Genomic DNA, 15,921 nt, shown 5'->3' on the forward strand with positions numbered 1-15,921 from the left:
TCTGTGTGTGTTTGTGCACGTGTTTGTGTGTGAGAGGGAGTGTGTGTATGTGGAGTAGAGAGACCACTAATGATGTAAACCTAGTATAAGGGAAGGGAGAATGGTGTGACATGTGTAGTAGTGGGATAGCATGGGTGCGGGCGGGGGGAGTAGACTATTTGGAAGAGACATCGAGTGTGTGTGTGGGAGAGGGGTGTGAGAGCGAGAGAGAGAGAGAGGAAGAGAGGGGGCGAGAGGGTCGTTTGTGTCCATAAATGGCGTATAGATAGGAAGACAATGTTGATGTTGTTCAAAATTGGCCTATGTACGGAGACGCAAGGGAAGCGAGTCATCGTGTGTGTGATAGGGACTTCATGAGAGATCTAGAATAGATGGTGTAGAGAACAATGTGCGAAATCGAGAACGATGATACATTAGGGAGCTATGGAAAGAGTCACGACGTATATGTATATAGGGAAGGAGCTAGGGCGGGTCCGCATGTGGGAGAGATAGAAAGAGGAGAGTGGTGCACAAGGAGACAAAGTGTGCTTGTTTGCAGTGGGGGTGGTGTGTGAGGTGAGTGCGCGAGAACCACATAACCAGGGAGATAGATGTTTGGGGGTGGCGTTTTGTGTGTATGGGAAATATACACTCTACATAGTGCGTGTGCTTGGGAAAGAGAGATAGCGGGAGACCTAGAGAGTGGGGGAAGAGATGTGTGCATGCGCGAGAGACAAAGTGATAGAGACCTATATTGGGGTCCGGACTTTAGAAGAGAGAGGGATGTTAATGTGCTCGTGTGTTGGTGTTTGGGGGAGAGAACGACTTCTCTATGTGTGTGTGGGGCGGGAGGGGGCGAGAGGGGGGTTGGCTTCAGATAAAGAGTGAGGTGTCTATATTTGAGGGACTTTAGCGTAATTGAGATATTGTGCACCCATGGTTGATCAATTTGTTTCACAGTTGTACTATGAGATAACGATACTTTTGAACATGCGTGATATACCTTGATGTACAAGAATTACAAACCTAAGATTGGAATTTTGGAATTCGACTCCATCATTAGCTTTTGTAATTCATTTAAACGGAGGTACATTTTTTAAGCCGGGATTTCGTGATTTCAAATTCATATATCAAACCTAGAGATATACACATATACGGGCATGTACAAACTTTATAATCATCCACTTTATTCATACACATACACATTTTTTCTTTTGTCATCATATTTAGGATAAACACATTTGGAATTTCATTTGAATTGGACCGTATGATGGTATTTGCTTGTAGTAGCTCAATGATCCATATTTGGATTGAATGGACAATCAAAGATTCGAGTTGGAGACATTGATTTTCAAAACTTGCACTTTTTTTTGCGTGCAAAACAAACAAATTGTCGGCCCTGATATCATAGTCGGCCGTACAAGAGCAGAACACTTATAATTTTAGGTGCCAAAAGCTTTCAAACTTCCCGCTCACATCGAAATATCACGCGCCCGAAAGTTTAGCCCTGCGATATTCCTGTTTTACCCCTGCCACATGAACGGAAAAGGGCTGCTTTGGTAACTCCATTGTTTTCCCCTCTTTGCCCCCAACATTCTTCCCCAGAGCCCCTCCCCTTCCCCTCCCCGACCCCCCAACCATGGCAAGCCGCCGAATCTAGTCCTCCACTGCAGCGGTGGACCTCACACCCCGTCGGATCTACCTTCAACTCACCAATTCACCGGAGCTGCTTCAGCAACTGGCTTGTCCACCGCTCCAGATCTCCTTGACCGCCATCATGGTCCACCGCACCGGATCTGCTTAACCGGCACCCTCGTCCACCAAAGTGTAGGCCCTTCACTGACTCCCTCGTCTGCCCCTTCGCTGGCCCTTAATACAAGCCCTTGTCCGCCGCAACAGATCCACCTCACCGAAAGCACTGTACAACGCGCCCGCCAAAGCCTTCGTCCACTACACCGGACCCGCTCCACGGATGCCATATTCAACTCCACCGGCCCTGCTTTACCGACGCCGCAGCCTCATCAGGTTATTTTGATTTGTACTCCTTCGATTTTTCTCTTTATCATGCAACTGTTCACTTACCACAGATGAGCTTTCTTGTATGTCGACAGGCGCCACAACTGTAGCACCGGAGCCGCTTCAGTGACGGCGACAGCCGGCCCAAACTCAACCGCAACACGAGCACCATCGACGATCCTTAGCTATCAAGTATGACAACGATACCCATACGCCGCCGAGAATCAGGTACTATTATCCAACGGCCGACGCCTACGTTCACTTTCCTAGCATAAGCACCGCACCTTTGAATTTCTTTAGGGCATCATTCAGTTTTTCATGAGACGCGTTATTCTGTTTGCACCTCTAGGGCCATACTTCTGGCAGTGAACATGTTACATGTGCTAAGTTACATACCAGTGCACATATAGTTAATATGCTTTAGTTTTGTCCTAAGTACTCCGTATTACTGTACTTCCTAGATATCACTGGCTACTATTTTACTTCTTGAATGCTATATTTATGATAATGGTGTTGTTCTGATGCCACCTGTTGGTTCCATCAGACTGCTTAATGTTCTCTATGCTTAATTACACATCAGCAAACTAGCATGTGGTTCCGTTGCTTTTTGTTTGTTTTACCCTACATTTTCTGATGCTAGCTATTACATCACTGCTCCGAGCCTTTGTTCATTACTTGTTTATGTGTTCTTGATCTTCCCAAGTTGCATGACTAATTTGATGCTTCTATTAATTATGGAGCTGCCAACCCCATCAAGCAAAATATTTGTTCTTTTGGGGCTGGCACCTCGAACAAGCATAAAAATAGAGGGAAGCAGATATATTGTCGTGTATGCACACACCCTTCTTTCATTAGTTTAGATGAACCATTGATGATCAATTCGGACCAGTGCATGTGATTAAAATTAATTTTACCTAAATAGAGGGTGAAGAATAAACTACAACAACTAGATTTGCAACCACGGGATGCTGACGATATCTTCAAAGAACATTGCAACAGCAGCGACGCTTCACAGCAACATATGGTAAGCCAGTGTGTTTTAGTACATGTGAAATGTAATGCGAGTGGGCTGCTTTCTTGACTTGTGCCCTCAACCTGTAATCCTACCGAATTACAAATATTTCAGTTGTCTGCTTTGCTGTATTGCTTGATTCGAATGCTTGTTTGTTGTTACGCTATACCTGAGTTGGCCAATATGTCAGCAGTGCCTGCTGTACTATCGTAAAGAAATGCATGCCTATTTCATTTGAGTCCTTAACTTTTCCTCTCAACTTCATCACAAGACTGTCTTCGTAGTTTATATGAGGCCACACTGTTAAGTGCTTTCTCAGATTATTTGAACTGCTTAGATGCCTTGGCAACTTAAATATAGCAGTGGTACACTCCCTTTCAACTAGGGATGTCAACTGGGTCCCGTTTAATCCCGATTAAAGTCCACTAGTGGTATGATAGTTCAAAAGAGTTTTTGTTTTTTGAGGAAAATGAACTAGGGAGCTAGCAAAAACTAACTAGATGGGACTGGCGGATGTCGTTTATTTGCCACTTACATCCCTAGTTTCATCTTACCATTTTAATTTCTTATCGGCTGATGCTGCTTCGAACCATTTAAATATAGCTTGCCATGCTCGGCAATAATTCGTCTGTCATTTACCATGTAAGCTTAGTGCCTGGATCATACGATAACTATCTCTTACTTATGTCCAGTGGAAACCTTTCAGGATGCCGTTCACACTAGGACACAATGTACAACCCCAGAATCTATTTGTGGAAGCAGTGCGCCATCCATGTTACCAGATGGTAGCAGTTCAAAGGCAACACCGCCGGAGAGCAGTCTGAGCACAGATATTATAGTGCTTGAGGCTCTACTAGAGGCAGAAAGAGATGGTATGGCTGCCATGAATGAGGTAATCTTTATCTTGAGGCTGGAAATTACGGAATTAGCGGCACGCATTATGCAAGCAACCCAAGAATTGGAGGAAGTAAGAATGTTGCATTTGAAGACAGAGGAGGTCCTGCTGTTTCTGCTATCTGAAGCCCAGGGTAATCCCGGTTCTTCTTTAGATACCAGTTGAAATTGTCATTAGATTATTGTACTTGCATGTTGTGTCATGTCTCTGAATGGATTATGTTGCAAGACCCCCTATGTTGTCCATGTGTTGTAATGATCCGAATTTTTTAGGCGAGGTAATCCTTGGTACTTGTATGATTGACATAAGGTGAACTGTTTTTCGTGTGAGCATATTGTATTGGATGAAATAACTGTTTGACTCAGAGTGTATCCAACCTACTGAATTCGAAGATCACGGCATTTCTAAATCATAATCATATATAAAGGTGGAATAAATCTTTGTTGTGGTTTTGAAGAAATAAATAACAAAATGTAGAATTATCTGTGGATATTCGTAATTGAATACAAATTGGATTTGAATTTAGTTTGCCAGGGCCCAGGGCAAACGTGAATGCTAATTCTCCCAAGTTTTGAACGAAGCGGCTAAACACCCACTATAATTTGTGGGCTGCCCGACGCAAGTGTTTGCGAGATGGAAATTACTGTCTACCCCTGACACTTGACATCCTTATCGACCGGATTTACACTGCTGTCGATAGGGGTAGACTAGTAACTTCAATCAGACGTGACACGACGGCCTCTGAGCCCATTCAGACACGGTGGGCGCCAAACGTGGGCGGCAAAACACATTTGATTCAAGCTCGTTCGAAAGACATGTGTCTCTTCCTCCATTTCCCCATTCATACACGGTGGGCGGCAAAACAAACTCTCCTCGTCCGAAATCGATGTAGGCTAATATTTTAAATAGGGGCAGATGTGTAACTTCCCTCAGACGTGACACAACCGCCCTACCCGTCAGCCCCGTTCATACACCATGGGCGCCAACCGTGGGCGGCAAAACACCCTCTCCTCGCCCGAAATAGTTACCGGCAAATATTTGGGAGATGCGAGATTACCGTCCTATCCCCAACCGACGCGATGTCCGAAAATTTAAACGGGGGATAAGTTCATAACTTTCCCACATTTCAGAGAAGCGCGTCCCAAAGATTGAGATCCCCCCTCCCCTCCATTTGCCCATTCATACACCGTCGGCGGCACGACAACCTCCGCACTGCGGCCAGCCTCCTCCGTCCGCCACCCCATCCTCCACCTTGCTGGAGCTGCTACCCCTACCCCATCGTCCACTGCAAGAGATGGACGTCTCTCATCCACGGCACTGGACCAAGATCCTTTCATCGCCTCCTCTCGCTTCATCGGCGCCGTCGTCCACCTTGTCGTTGCCGCTCCTACGACCGCCTCGTCCACGGCAACAGGATTTATCCCCCGACCCAGCCGTCTGCCATCTAAAGTCTTCTTCCTCGCCGCCGACAGCCATCGCACCCGCAGCACCCTCAACATATCAGCATAGGCCTACACGGCGTCGCAAGAGAGGTGGTACTCTTCCATATGTGCTTAAGTTATTGATCTCACCCGGAAAATAGATCGTAATTTGTTTACTGTACTTTTCTTGTCCGTACCAAATCGTAGTGGCTAGGTGAAAGCAAACATTGGTTGCGAAGTAGCTTTGTCCGGTTTGCCCCTTTAGATCCGCCATGGCACGTGCACTATACTCATAAAGCTTATGGTTTCCCCCCCTTTATATTCACTACCATCATCGTAGGTGCTTTGTGTCATGCTAGCACTGCTCCTCAAGACCTCAACCCAAAGCTTACGTGTTGAAATACGAATCTGATATGATGCTCATATCACTAAAACAGAGAACGTTTAATTGGTCACCTAATGTTCCTATATTCATTTCGAAAAGCATGTGCGCCACCCACTGGTCCAGCTAGTTCCACTTTCCTGATTTTTCTTTTGATGCTTAGGGTTTTCCCCTTTTATCTACTCTACTATGATCTGCGTAGGTGCTTTCTGTCGTACTAGCATTACTCCACCCTTCAAGCTAAACAACACAACACTCAGAATTCAAAAGCTTAGTTGTTTAAATATGATTGTGATATGATACTGATATTAGTTAACCGACACATTTAATTGGTTAGCTAAAGGTCCCACTTGAGTTCCCAAATGCATGTCGCGACATATAGAGAGACAGCATAATTGCATTTCTTTGTCACTTGTTGACTGTACTTTCTTGTCCATACCAAATCTTAGTTGTTATTTCAAAGCAAACATTGGTTGCTAACTACCCTTTGCACCATTTGCAGCTTCAGATCTGCCATCCCACTGCCACGGTCAACACTGTACTCATCATGCTTATGGTTTCCCCATTTTATGATGACCACAATCAACCTACGTGGTTCGTGTCGTAATAGCACTGCTCCACCTATCGAGCTAAACAAGCTTAGTTGTACAAATTCATATCTGATATTAGTAAAACTGAGAGATGTTTAATTGGTTAGCTAAATGTTCCTACTTTAGTTTCGAAATGCACGTGAGCCACATATGGAGAGACCGGAAAGAATAGTATTTCTCTGTGCGCTCTGGTTCATCATGGGTGGCCAACTGACATTGTATTGAAAGACTTGTAATATCTTCAATCTGCTTGCTCTTCTGCTCTTCTTTAAGATGATCCTCTTCTCTTGCGGTCGACTGGTTAGGTCGAGTTGTTCTCCCTTAGTATATTTTGAATCTGTCAGGTCAGGTCGACTTGTTCTTCTTTACTATATGTTGAAGCTGTCATCTGTGAAGTGCCATCAATTCTGGAGCTCTCATATTTTGAGTAGTAGGCCACATTATATTAATGCACACACCAAATTACAGCATGCATGACATCTCTTAAAAGAATTGCAGAGATAGCACAAAGGGGTTTACAGGGAGGCAGTATTGGATTAGAATCACTTCTGCATTACAAAGAAAATGTCACTTGTTTTTATGTTTTCATGCATGTCAGATATTGAACATTATCAAAATGAATATGAGAATGGGCGCACGAAAGGAATATTGCGGAACAATCCACTGGCTAACAAACTTGGCATGGTGGAGGATGGCCTATCTTATTCACCCATCAAGGTGCTTGCTCTAACTTTGCAAAGTTGTATTGGTCGCACATATTTTGCATCTGACCTCTTGCATTACTTCTACTTTGTTACACCATCTGCTTAGTTTAAGCATCATATATGAGTATATGCCATACCTATCCATTTTCTGTACCTATTCCATGTGTCGTCACACTATGTTTTTCCAGTCAAATGTTGTTCTTTCGTAATAGATGTCCAAAAGGAAGAGGGTGAGTGCAGATCCTCAAGGAGTACAAACTAGGTATTTGGAAAAGGTAGTGATACCTGTTAAATCAGATAGATCAGCAGCCACAGAAAACACAGGCCCAACTGTACCACACTTTACCCCTACTCCAGTGGCCAAACCCCTATTAGAACTGTTGAGAGCCCAGCGTCAGGTACTGTCTATGATATCAATTCAAAATTTGAACTCCTAAATTTCTACATGTGCCTTACCTTCTCTCTTGTATGAAAACTAATTTCAGATGAATCTCCTTGCTCAAAGGATCATATGATCCCACAACAATACTGGGCTCTGCATTGCTCTTGTCAGTATCTCTCTCCCTTTTGCCTTGTAACGCTGTACTTAATTAATTGCTATTTGATTATGTATCATCAGTCTGCACCTGAGCTACATTATCCTCTGTTTCTTCCAATATTATTTGATCTATATTTACTCTTTGCAAAATGTAGAATAATGGCAACGCTTATAAAGAATTTTCTTTGGGGAATTTATTGAATTATCCTTCCATCAACATGGATAAGGGCTTTGTCCAGCCCGTGTTAACATGTAATGTAAGTTCATCCTTCTCAAGCCTTCAAACTTTGTTCTAGTATAGATTTGGATAGGCATAATTTCCTCCACTGCTGTTTGCTTTGCTGTTTACATTTGATTGGATGTTTGCAACAACTACCAGTTTCAAATTGTAGTTGTAAAGACATGTTCCTTATGCAGAACAGATCCATTTATTTGCTTATATAATTGTGAAACCTGTTACGTGTCTCCTTGTTTCTCTTTCAGAGTCGTATCTCTTATGCCAGCAGAACTTTAGGGAAGATAGTGAGCCAAACCGTCTTGAGGACAGCGAGATGACCCCAAGGTCCTGTCTTGATGAAGATAGTGAGTTGAAGCTACTCACCAGCAGGTGTGAGACAACCTCTGTGCAGTCGCTGCCTCAATCAGTTCGACTTCTTCAGTCTCAACTTAAAGCGGAAAGCCTTGCTTCAGCTCAGCTCCGACTTGAAGTCAAAGATGCAATGAAGATGTCAGAGGACTGCCGTGCGCAACATCATGCCATACATCTACGGTTGATGCATCTATCATTGACACAACTGAGGTCTACTCAGCTTCTTCGGCTGTTTGGCGGGCCTGACCTGGCCAGGCCTAGTGCCTTCTGAAGTGCTCTCAATTTTGTATATTCTTTTGTCAGCGCGTTTATTTGCACTGGTGGCGAACTTTGATGCACAGTGGATGTAATATGTGTGATAGCCGTGATAGCCTAGCGTAAGTTGCTTGCTTATTTATTTCCTTGTCTTGTTTATTTGTTTGCTTGTAGTCATTGCAGTTCTTTATCCGTGGTTTGCTAGTGGCTGCAATAACCTATTTTTCAAAACTAGGCCACAATAACCATGGGCTAATATTTACTGTAGTGACACTGGGCCTCCTACGGGCCGTAGAAACAATGGGCCTTCTACGGGCCGTAGAAACAATGGGCCATCTATGGGCCGTATCATCAATGGGCCTTATAGGGGCCGTATGATCGATTGGCCAAACATGGGCCAATAACAGACCGCATGATGGCCGTAAACGGGCTAGATTTGGAATCGTCCGTTCATGGGCCGACCATAACGGGCCATCGTTAATAGGCCGTATTTGATGACGCTATGAAAATGCCCCAACGTATTAACGGACCACAAACGGGCCGACTGTAACCACGGGCTGAATTTGGCCCACAAGCAGAAAATGACAGTAACGGGTCGTAAGTAACCGAATGCTGGAAATGAGCCCAAGAATAAATGGGCCCTGAGAAGGCTGAAAGATAACATGGGCTGCAAACGGACCAACGGATTAATGGGCCATTAATGGGTATAAAGCTATACACTGTTCATTATGGGCTAGTTTCACCACGGGCCGTTAATGGGCCAACAGTTACAAAGGGCCTAATATGGGCCGAAAGACGTCATGGGCCATATATGGGCCGAAACTTAAAATGGGCTGGAATTATATTGGACGGCCCAGATGATGTTACTGGGCCTAATTCGGATAGGTCGTAACGGGCCCTGGGTTAGCGGGCTATAAATGGGCTATATGCGAACATGCCCTTAACACGCTTTCCGTGGGTCGGCCCGCCACCTTTTGACCAAGTCAAACGGGCCGGCCTTTTCACAGGAATGGGCCTCTGTTGGGCCGTGCCACGTGTCGACGTATCATAGGCGCCTTCGGTCCAATGACTTTATGACATCTGTCCCAACGGTGAGCCGACACGTGTTTCCTCCAGCCAATGATGATTTTACACGTGGAAAATCCCCATTGGTCGGGGCTGTTAACGGGTTATCGGATCCAAAACCAGACCCGATAGCTTAACGGTATTCCGTTATGGTGGATGCTATGTGTCGGTCACCCTTGACGAAAGCACTTCTGTGACGCGCGATTTATCGTCATGGAAGTGGCCACTTCCGTGATGATAATTTTGGTAATATCATGGAACACTTCTACGACAGCATAGGTATGACTATCTTGATTCTGTCATAAAATCGTCATGGATGTACATGCATGAGAAAAAACGCGACCTACTATGACAAACACGTATCATCACGGAGTGTATTTTTTGTAGTGGTGGCCGATGCCCCCTCCCCCTGCTGCGAGCGCGATCTGAGTCGTGCGTTCTGATTGGCCAGAACCCAAACCCCACGGATCGTACATGTGCACCATTGGATGCTCCCAGATCGAACGGCAGCCCTCAGCCCTTTCGACAACACATGCAGTACATGGGTAAGCACTCTGCACATGCGTCGTGCTAGCTCATGCTTCCTTTTCTACTACGTTTTCTAAACAGGCTACCGTTTCCTGCCACTCCTGTCATCAGTTTCCCGCCTCTTCTCCCATTGTTTTCTCGCTACCAGTGTCAGTGCTCATTGAAGGCTAGCGGCGACACACCGTCCATGTAAATATCACACACAGTTTCTAAAAGCACAAATGTGTGTGATAGGAGGGAGTAGGTCCCATAGGGTGACCAGCGTGAAACGCCTTAATGGCAAGGAGGCAATTCCTATCAGCAAGGGGCGGCTTCCCATCCGCTAGCCTAGTCGAATAGAACGAAGAAGTTAAGCGTGCTCGGGCTGGAGTAGTACAAGGATGGGTGACCCGGTGGGAACCTATCATGGCAATTATATAAACATTGGAATATTTGTTTTCCTAATTTGTAGACTATGTTTTTATGGGTTATTTTTTGCTCTAAAAAATTAAAGAATGACTTACTTAACCTGTCATGGCGATTATATAAACCTACTATGTTTTTATAGGTTATTTTTTGCTCTAAAAAATTTAAAAATGATTGACTTGACCTACCATGGTGATTATATAAACCTTTTTCAGGTTGCATGCAGGGTATAGGGGGCAGGGTGTTCTTCTCGAGCATGTCTCCCTTGTGCGGCTTATAGACGCAGCACATATCTGTGGGTTCCCCGAGGTATATATACTATCCTTTACCGACAATTAGGGGGGGCCACACAATCTATCCCTTTGACCCAACAACGAGAAGGGCTTGACCATGATGGTTTCCTATTGATACTAGTAAGGTACACGTGCATTGCACGCATGAGATTTGGTAACCAAATTATGAACAAATACCACACTGTAGTTGAGTCATAAATGCATGATGTAGATGTTCGTTTAATTCTTATAGTTCATCTCATCCAAAATCAATTAGTTTTATAAAAAATATATTTTAAGATTCATGGAATTGTGCATTGTAAAGCATAAAGTAAAAACAAAAAGTGACAATTCATTTAGAAAAAAAAGTTTGGGCAATTAAGATATGGAAGATTCTAGAGAACAAAGGAGAAGTGGTTGTGTTTTGAGGTTTGTGCATTATGCTTAAGTTCAACCATGGAGTCTTCTAGATTATACATGTGGCAGAATCTGGTGGAATGTACATGATATCCAATGGCCAGTAGTGCTCGGATTTGCCATCTCTGTACCGTCGGATTGGCTTCATCCAACGACCAACTTTCATAGTTATTCACACACTATATAGGGGAATATATATATAGATGTGTCCCATGCTAGACCAAATAAAGTTTGAGCGCATGCGTGGGACGACCCCCCCCCCCCCGTGCCGCCTCGAAGTTGGGAGACTGACATCGTACGCATTGACCCCGGCTTGGAGTCGGGTATGGTGTTCGGTTTGTAATGTAGTTGGTGGCCCATCGAAGTTGTGCATTTGGGATTTAAACACATCACACACCACCGTACCCATACATATTTTTGGCCCGCATGCAGTGTATACGGGGTCTTCTGATCGACCACGTCTCCCTTGTGCGGTTTTTTGTGACGACACACATAATAGTGGGCTCCCCGGGTGTATATGTATCATCCCTTTGACCGATAATGAGGGGTATGTGTTGGCCATGAATGGATTCCTCCTAGTTCATGTTAGGGCCGGTCACCGTCACATGTCGCTCAACCAAAGCTCGATCTCATGCGTTGTCAGGATTCCCTCCCACATGCTCGGATTGCTGGGTTCGACCTACATCGTACCATGTGTATCTCGTCATTAACTACCTTGCCTTCATGGTTGTTGTCTGTATCGAGAGGTAGGCACCACATCTAAATTGTACATTATTCTATATTGGAAACACACAACACCCCTTCCCAACGTACATCATTTTGGGACGCATGCAAGAGGTGCTGGTTTTGTGGTCCCTCTCGTGCGATTTTTATGATGGTTCAATCTATTGGCCCAAGCGGTTTATCGATAACAACAGCTGTCGTTTGACTAAACAATAGATTCATTGGTCCGTCTTATGGTAGGTCATGGCGACATGCATGTATGACCAAAGTATCGATCATTACGTGCATCCGCCCCGCTGACACGAAGTGGGAGGTGGTGGGCCAAGCATCCTAGCTAGGTACGACATAATATATATATATATATATCCAAGGGTGCTTTCTGGTTTGCGAGGCAGGTGCCACCAAAGTTATGCATTGTGTGTATAAATTTTTAAACATCCCCAATATTCCTACATATATTGGCCACTTCCAGGTGGTTCTTGACTTCTGGCCCCTCTCATTGATCTTCGACGACGCGCCCAACCGTGGGCCTGCACGGTCAAAGTTGTGCATTGGAATTTTGAACATCACAGACCACCCTTTTCACTCATATATATTTGGGCCACATGCTGTTGTGGTTGTCTTCTGACCCTCTCTAACGTTATTTTTTGCTGCAAAGATTCTGATGACGCTCAACGGACACGGCTATAATATCTTAACCGTGTGCGATACAAGTGCGTTGTGAATCACCACGCCTGTGCAAGCACGAGCAAAGGTGGAGGTACTGGCTCAACCGTGTGCGATGCAAGTGCACTATAAAATCACCACGACCGTGCAAGCGCGAGCAAAGGGTGGAGGTACTAGCTTAACCGTGTGCGATGCAAGTGCGCTGTAAAACCACCACCTGTGCAAGCTAAAGGCGGGTAAGTTTATTTGGAAATTAGGACGAACCGTGCACGATAGACCAGCTAACTAGAAATATAAAAACAAACTACCCTCCATGAGCGTTGCAAAAATCGGCGGTTCCGCGCCACTTTTCCTTATTGTCATACACGCATATTGTTATTGGACCATGCGCGATCTTGGGCACTCCCGCCCCGCATCAATTCCTTTACCCAAATTTTAGTAGCCGCCGTACTTCCACCGTCGCCCACACTCCTCCAGCATTGACCTTATAGTAAAATTGCAGTAGCCGAGGCATTTGAACCATCGCCCTCCCTCGTCCACCACCATCTCCACCCACCATTACTAAAATTTTCAGGAGCCGTGGCGTATCCTCAAACACCCCCCTCCCCAGTCCCCCTCCCCCCCTCGAACCCTAGCTCACGACCACCGCCGGCACCGCCGCCAACCCCTGCCGGTCTGCCCGTTCCTCCTAGCTTAGATAATAAAGTTCAGGTTACCCAGCGGATTCCCACACCGTCACCCCACACCCCTGAGTTTTTTGATGAGGCCTGTGGTGTCCCTCCCCGCCAGGTCCACATACCCTGCTCCATAATGTCGTAGCCTAAGCTCGACCACGTATCCCGGCGAGCCCGACAAGCGTTCGGCCAAGAAGAGGTTTATCATGGCCTCTCGACGGAAGTTGGCGAGGTGGCTACCGTTCGCCCCGACCTGTCCATCCCGGAGCAACACGTCGCCGCAGAAGCCGGCGAAGACGTTGACCACGTTGCCATGCCAAAGGCTTCATGTTAGCGGGCTAGCGTATTACTGTATCTCGGGAAAGCTGGCTACGACATCAAGCTCGTCTAGAGCGACGGCTTCACGCGGGCCATGTCACAGGTTAAGTGGTCCATCCCCAACCCCTCTGGTTCAACCGCCATCGATCTCTTCGACGGCCCTGCCGCTGATCTCCTCCGCCAAGTGGTCAAGGATTTGCGAGCTTTATACGCCATCGAGCCCATTTTGTCATTTCTGAAGGACACATTCTACGGCGGCAGCTTGGGATCCTCAATTGCCAAGTCAGATCTCATCGACCATGACCACGACCACGAGGAGGGCACCCACGAAGGTTCTTCCAAGGTGAAACAGCCCATCTGTGACATGAAAGAGTGCACCATGGGTCTGTGCTCTTCCAACTGGAAGGATCCCGTCCATGGAATGTGAGGCAACATTCTATCAGCAAATCTTACCTTTTCTAGCTTGCCAACCCATACCCTTTGTTGTAGTAGCATTTGTCGTGTGGTGCTTTAACTGTGTCGTGTTTAATTATTTCAGTTATGCAAAAATGTATTGTTCAATAGGGCTATGTGCTGTTTAAGTATGAATTGTCCACTTCAGTTTCATGAATGGCTATATTTGGTTTTTTATAGTGAGTAGATGCCTTGTTTATCTGTATTTGGTTGTTCGGTTGGTTGGAGTGAGCATTTTTCCAATTATCGAGCAGATGCCTTGTTTATATGTATTTGGTTCTTAGTTTGGTTGAAGTGAGCATTTGTCCAGTTATCAAGAAGATGTTGTTTATCTGTATTTGGTTGTTAGGTTGCTTTTTTAGCATTTCTCTAGTTATCAAGCAGATGCCTTATTTATCTGTATCTGCTTGTTAGGTTGGTTGCAGTGAGCATTTGTCTAGTTTTCAAGCATATGCCATGTTTATCTGTATTTGTTTGTTAGGTTAGTTGCAGTGAGACTCTGTCCAGTTTTCAATGGCTATATTTGGTTGTTATACTGGTCATTTATGCCTTGTTTATTTCAGTCATTCACAATGTGTTGTTCATTATGTGCAAGTCGGAACTGTGCTGCTCGACTACATCAATACCAGTTTGAACGGCTATATTTGGTTCCGGTTATTCCTGGTGTAGTTAACACATGCCCTTTATTTCAGTTTTACACATTTATTCAGTGTGATGTTTAAGCATTACCTACGTTCTATTCATTTTCAACAATACCGGTTTGAATTGCAATATTTGATAGTTGTTAAGCCTGCTGTTGGTAACATTACCTTCCATTTTATATCTGCTTTAACAACATGCTGAAACCAACACATTCAAGCTATCATTTGGAGATGATGTTGTTTACCTTTGCTACATTTGTTTGATGTTAAGGTTGCTGTACTTATCATGCCTTTTCACTACTTATGCAGGACAACAGCGGGAGTGGCCACCATTTTTCGCCCAGGTTAGCTTCATCCCTCGGCTTGTACTCCCCCCGTCGTTCCATAATGTAGTGCATATAGATCTAGGCCTGGACACTTGTTAGATTCTAATATTGACTTGTTGCTTGTAGGTACATATGCCCTTGGCAAGGATCCACGCATCAACCCTTTTTGCGTATGGGGCAATGAGATATTCATGAACAAGCATCAAGTGAGGAAACTGATAATGATTATTAGCAAAAAGATACGAATGGTGGCAAGCAAATTATTATTTTTGCTCTATCCAACACAACAGTGAGCTGTAGGATGGTAACTACAAACTCTGCAGCCTTCTCTTTTTAGTGCCCATAATGAGTTGTTAGACAACAATGTCTGAATCTTTTTCGTTCCTAGTGGTTCCCGAAGCAGTTCACTCAAGATTACCTCGCACAGTACATGATTGGTGGACACGCAATGAAGGTTAAAGTATTTCATCCAGACTAGAATGAGCATCGAGAAGTCGTAATGAAGACAGCAAAGGATGGACGAGCAGCCATCACAAGGGGTTGGCCTAGAGTCGTGCGCGCATTACGCATGGATGAGGGCACAATATGGGCATTCCGCTTCACCTTCTCCAGCAAGCAGAATGTCTTTCACCTCTCTCTTTACAGTCTTTAGTACAACTGTGGTTCATTATTCTTTACTTGGTGCTTCTGTAGTCCTTCAGTATATGTACCTGTGCATCGAATTATGCATTGGTGGTTAAACCTATATTTGTAATAAACATGGTTGGATATGAAATAAGTGATTGCCTACTTTCAAATTCAAAACATGTGATTTTCAAATTAGGGATTAATTAGGCATTACACTGCAAATGGTTTGCGAAAGCGAAACATCTGCGATAGACGTGGAGATCAGAAACGTTTCTAGGATCCACTATGTGTGTGATCAATCTCCACTGCACACACGACATCCTCTTGAAAACTGTTTGCGTTAGGCCACCTTGCGCAAATGTTTACCACATAAAAACTATGTGTGATGGACAGCCTTTCCCACACAGTTTCTTCTACTCACCGTG

The sequence above is a fragment of the Aegilops tauschii genome, chromosome 3, assembly GCF_002575655.3.
Source record: "Aegilops tauschii subsp. strangulata cultivar AL8/78 chromosome 3, Aet v6.0, whole genome shotgun sequence".
Lineage (NCBI taxonomy): Eukaryota > Viridiplantae > Streptophyta > Magnoliopsida > Poales > Poaceae > Aegilops > Aegilops tauschii.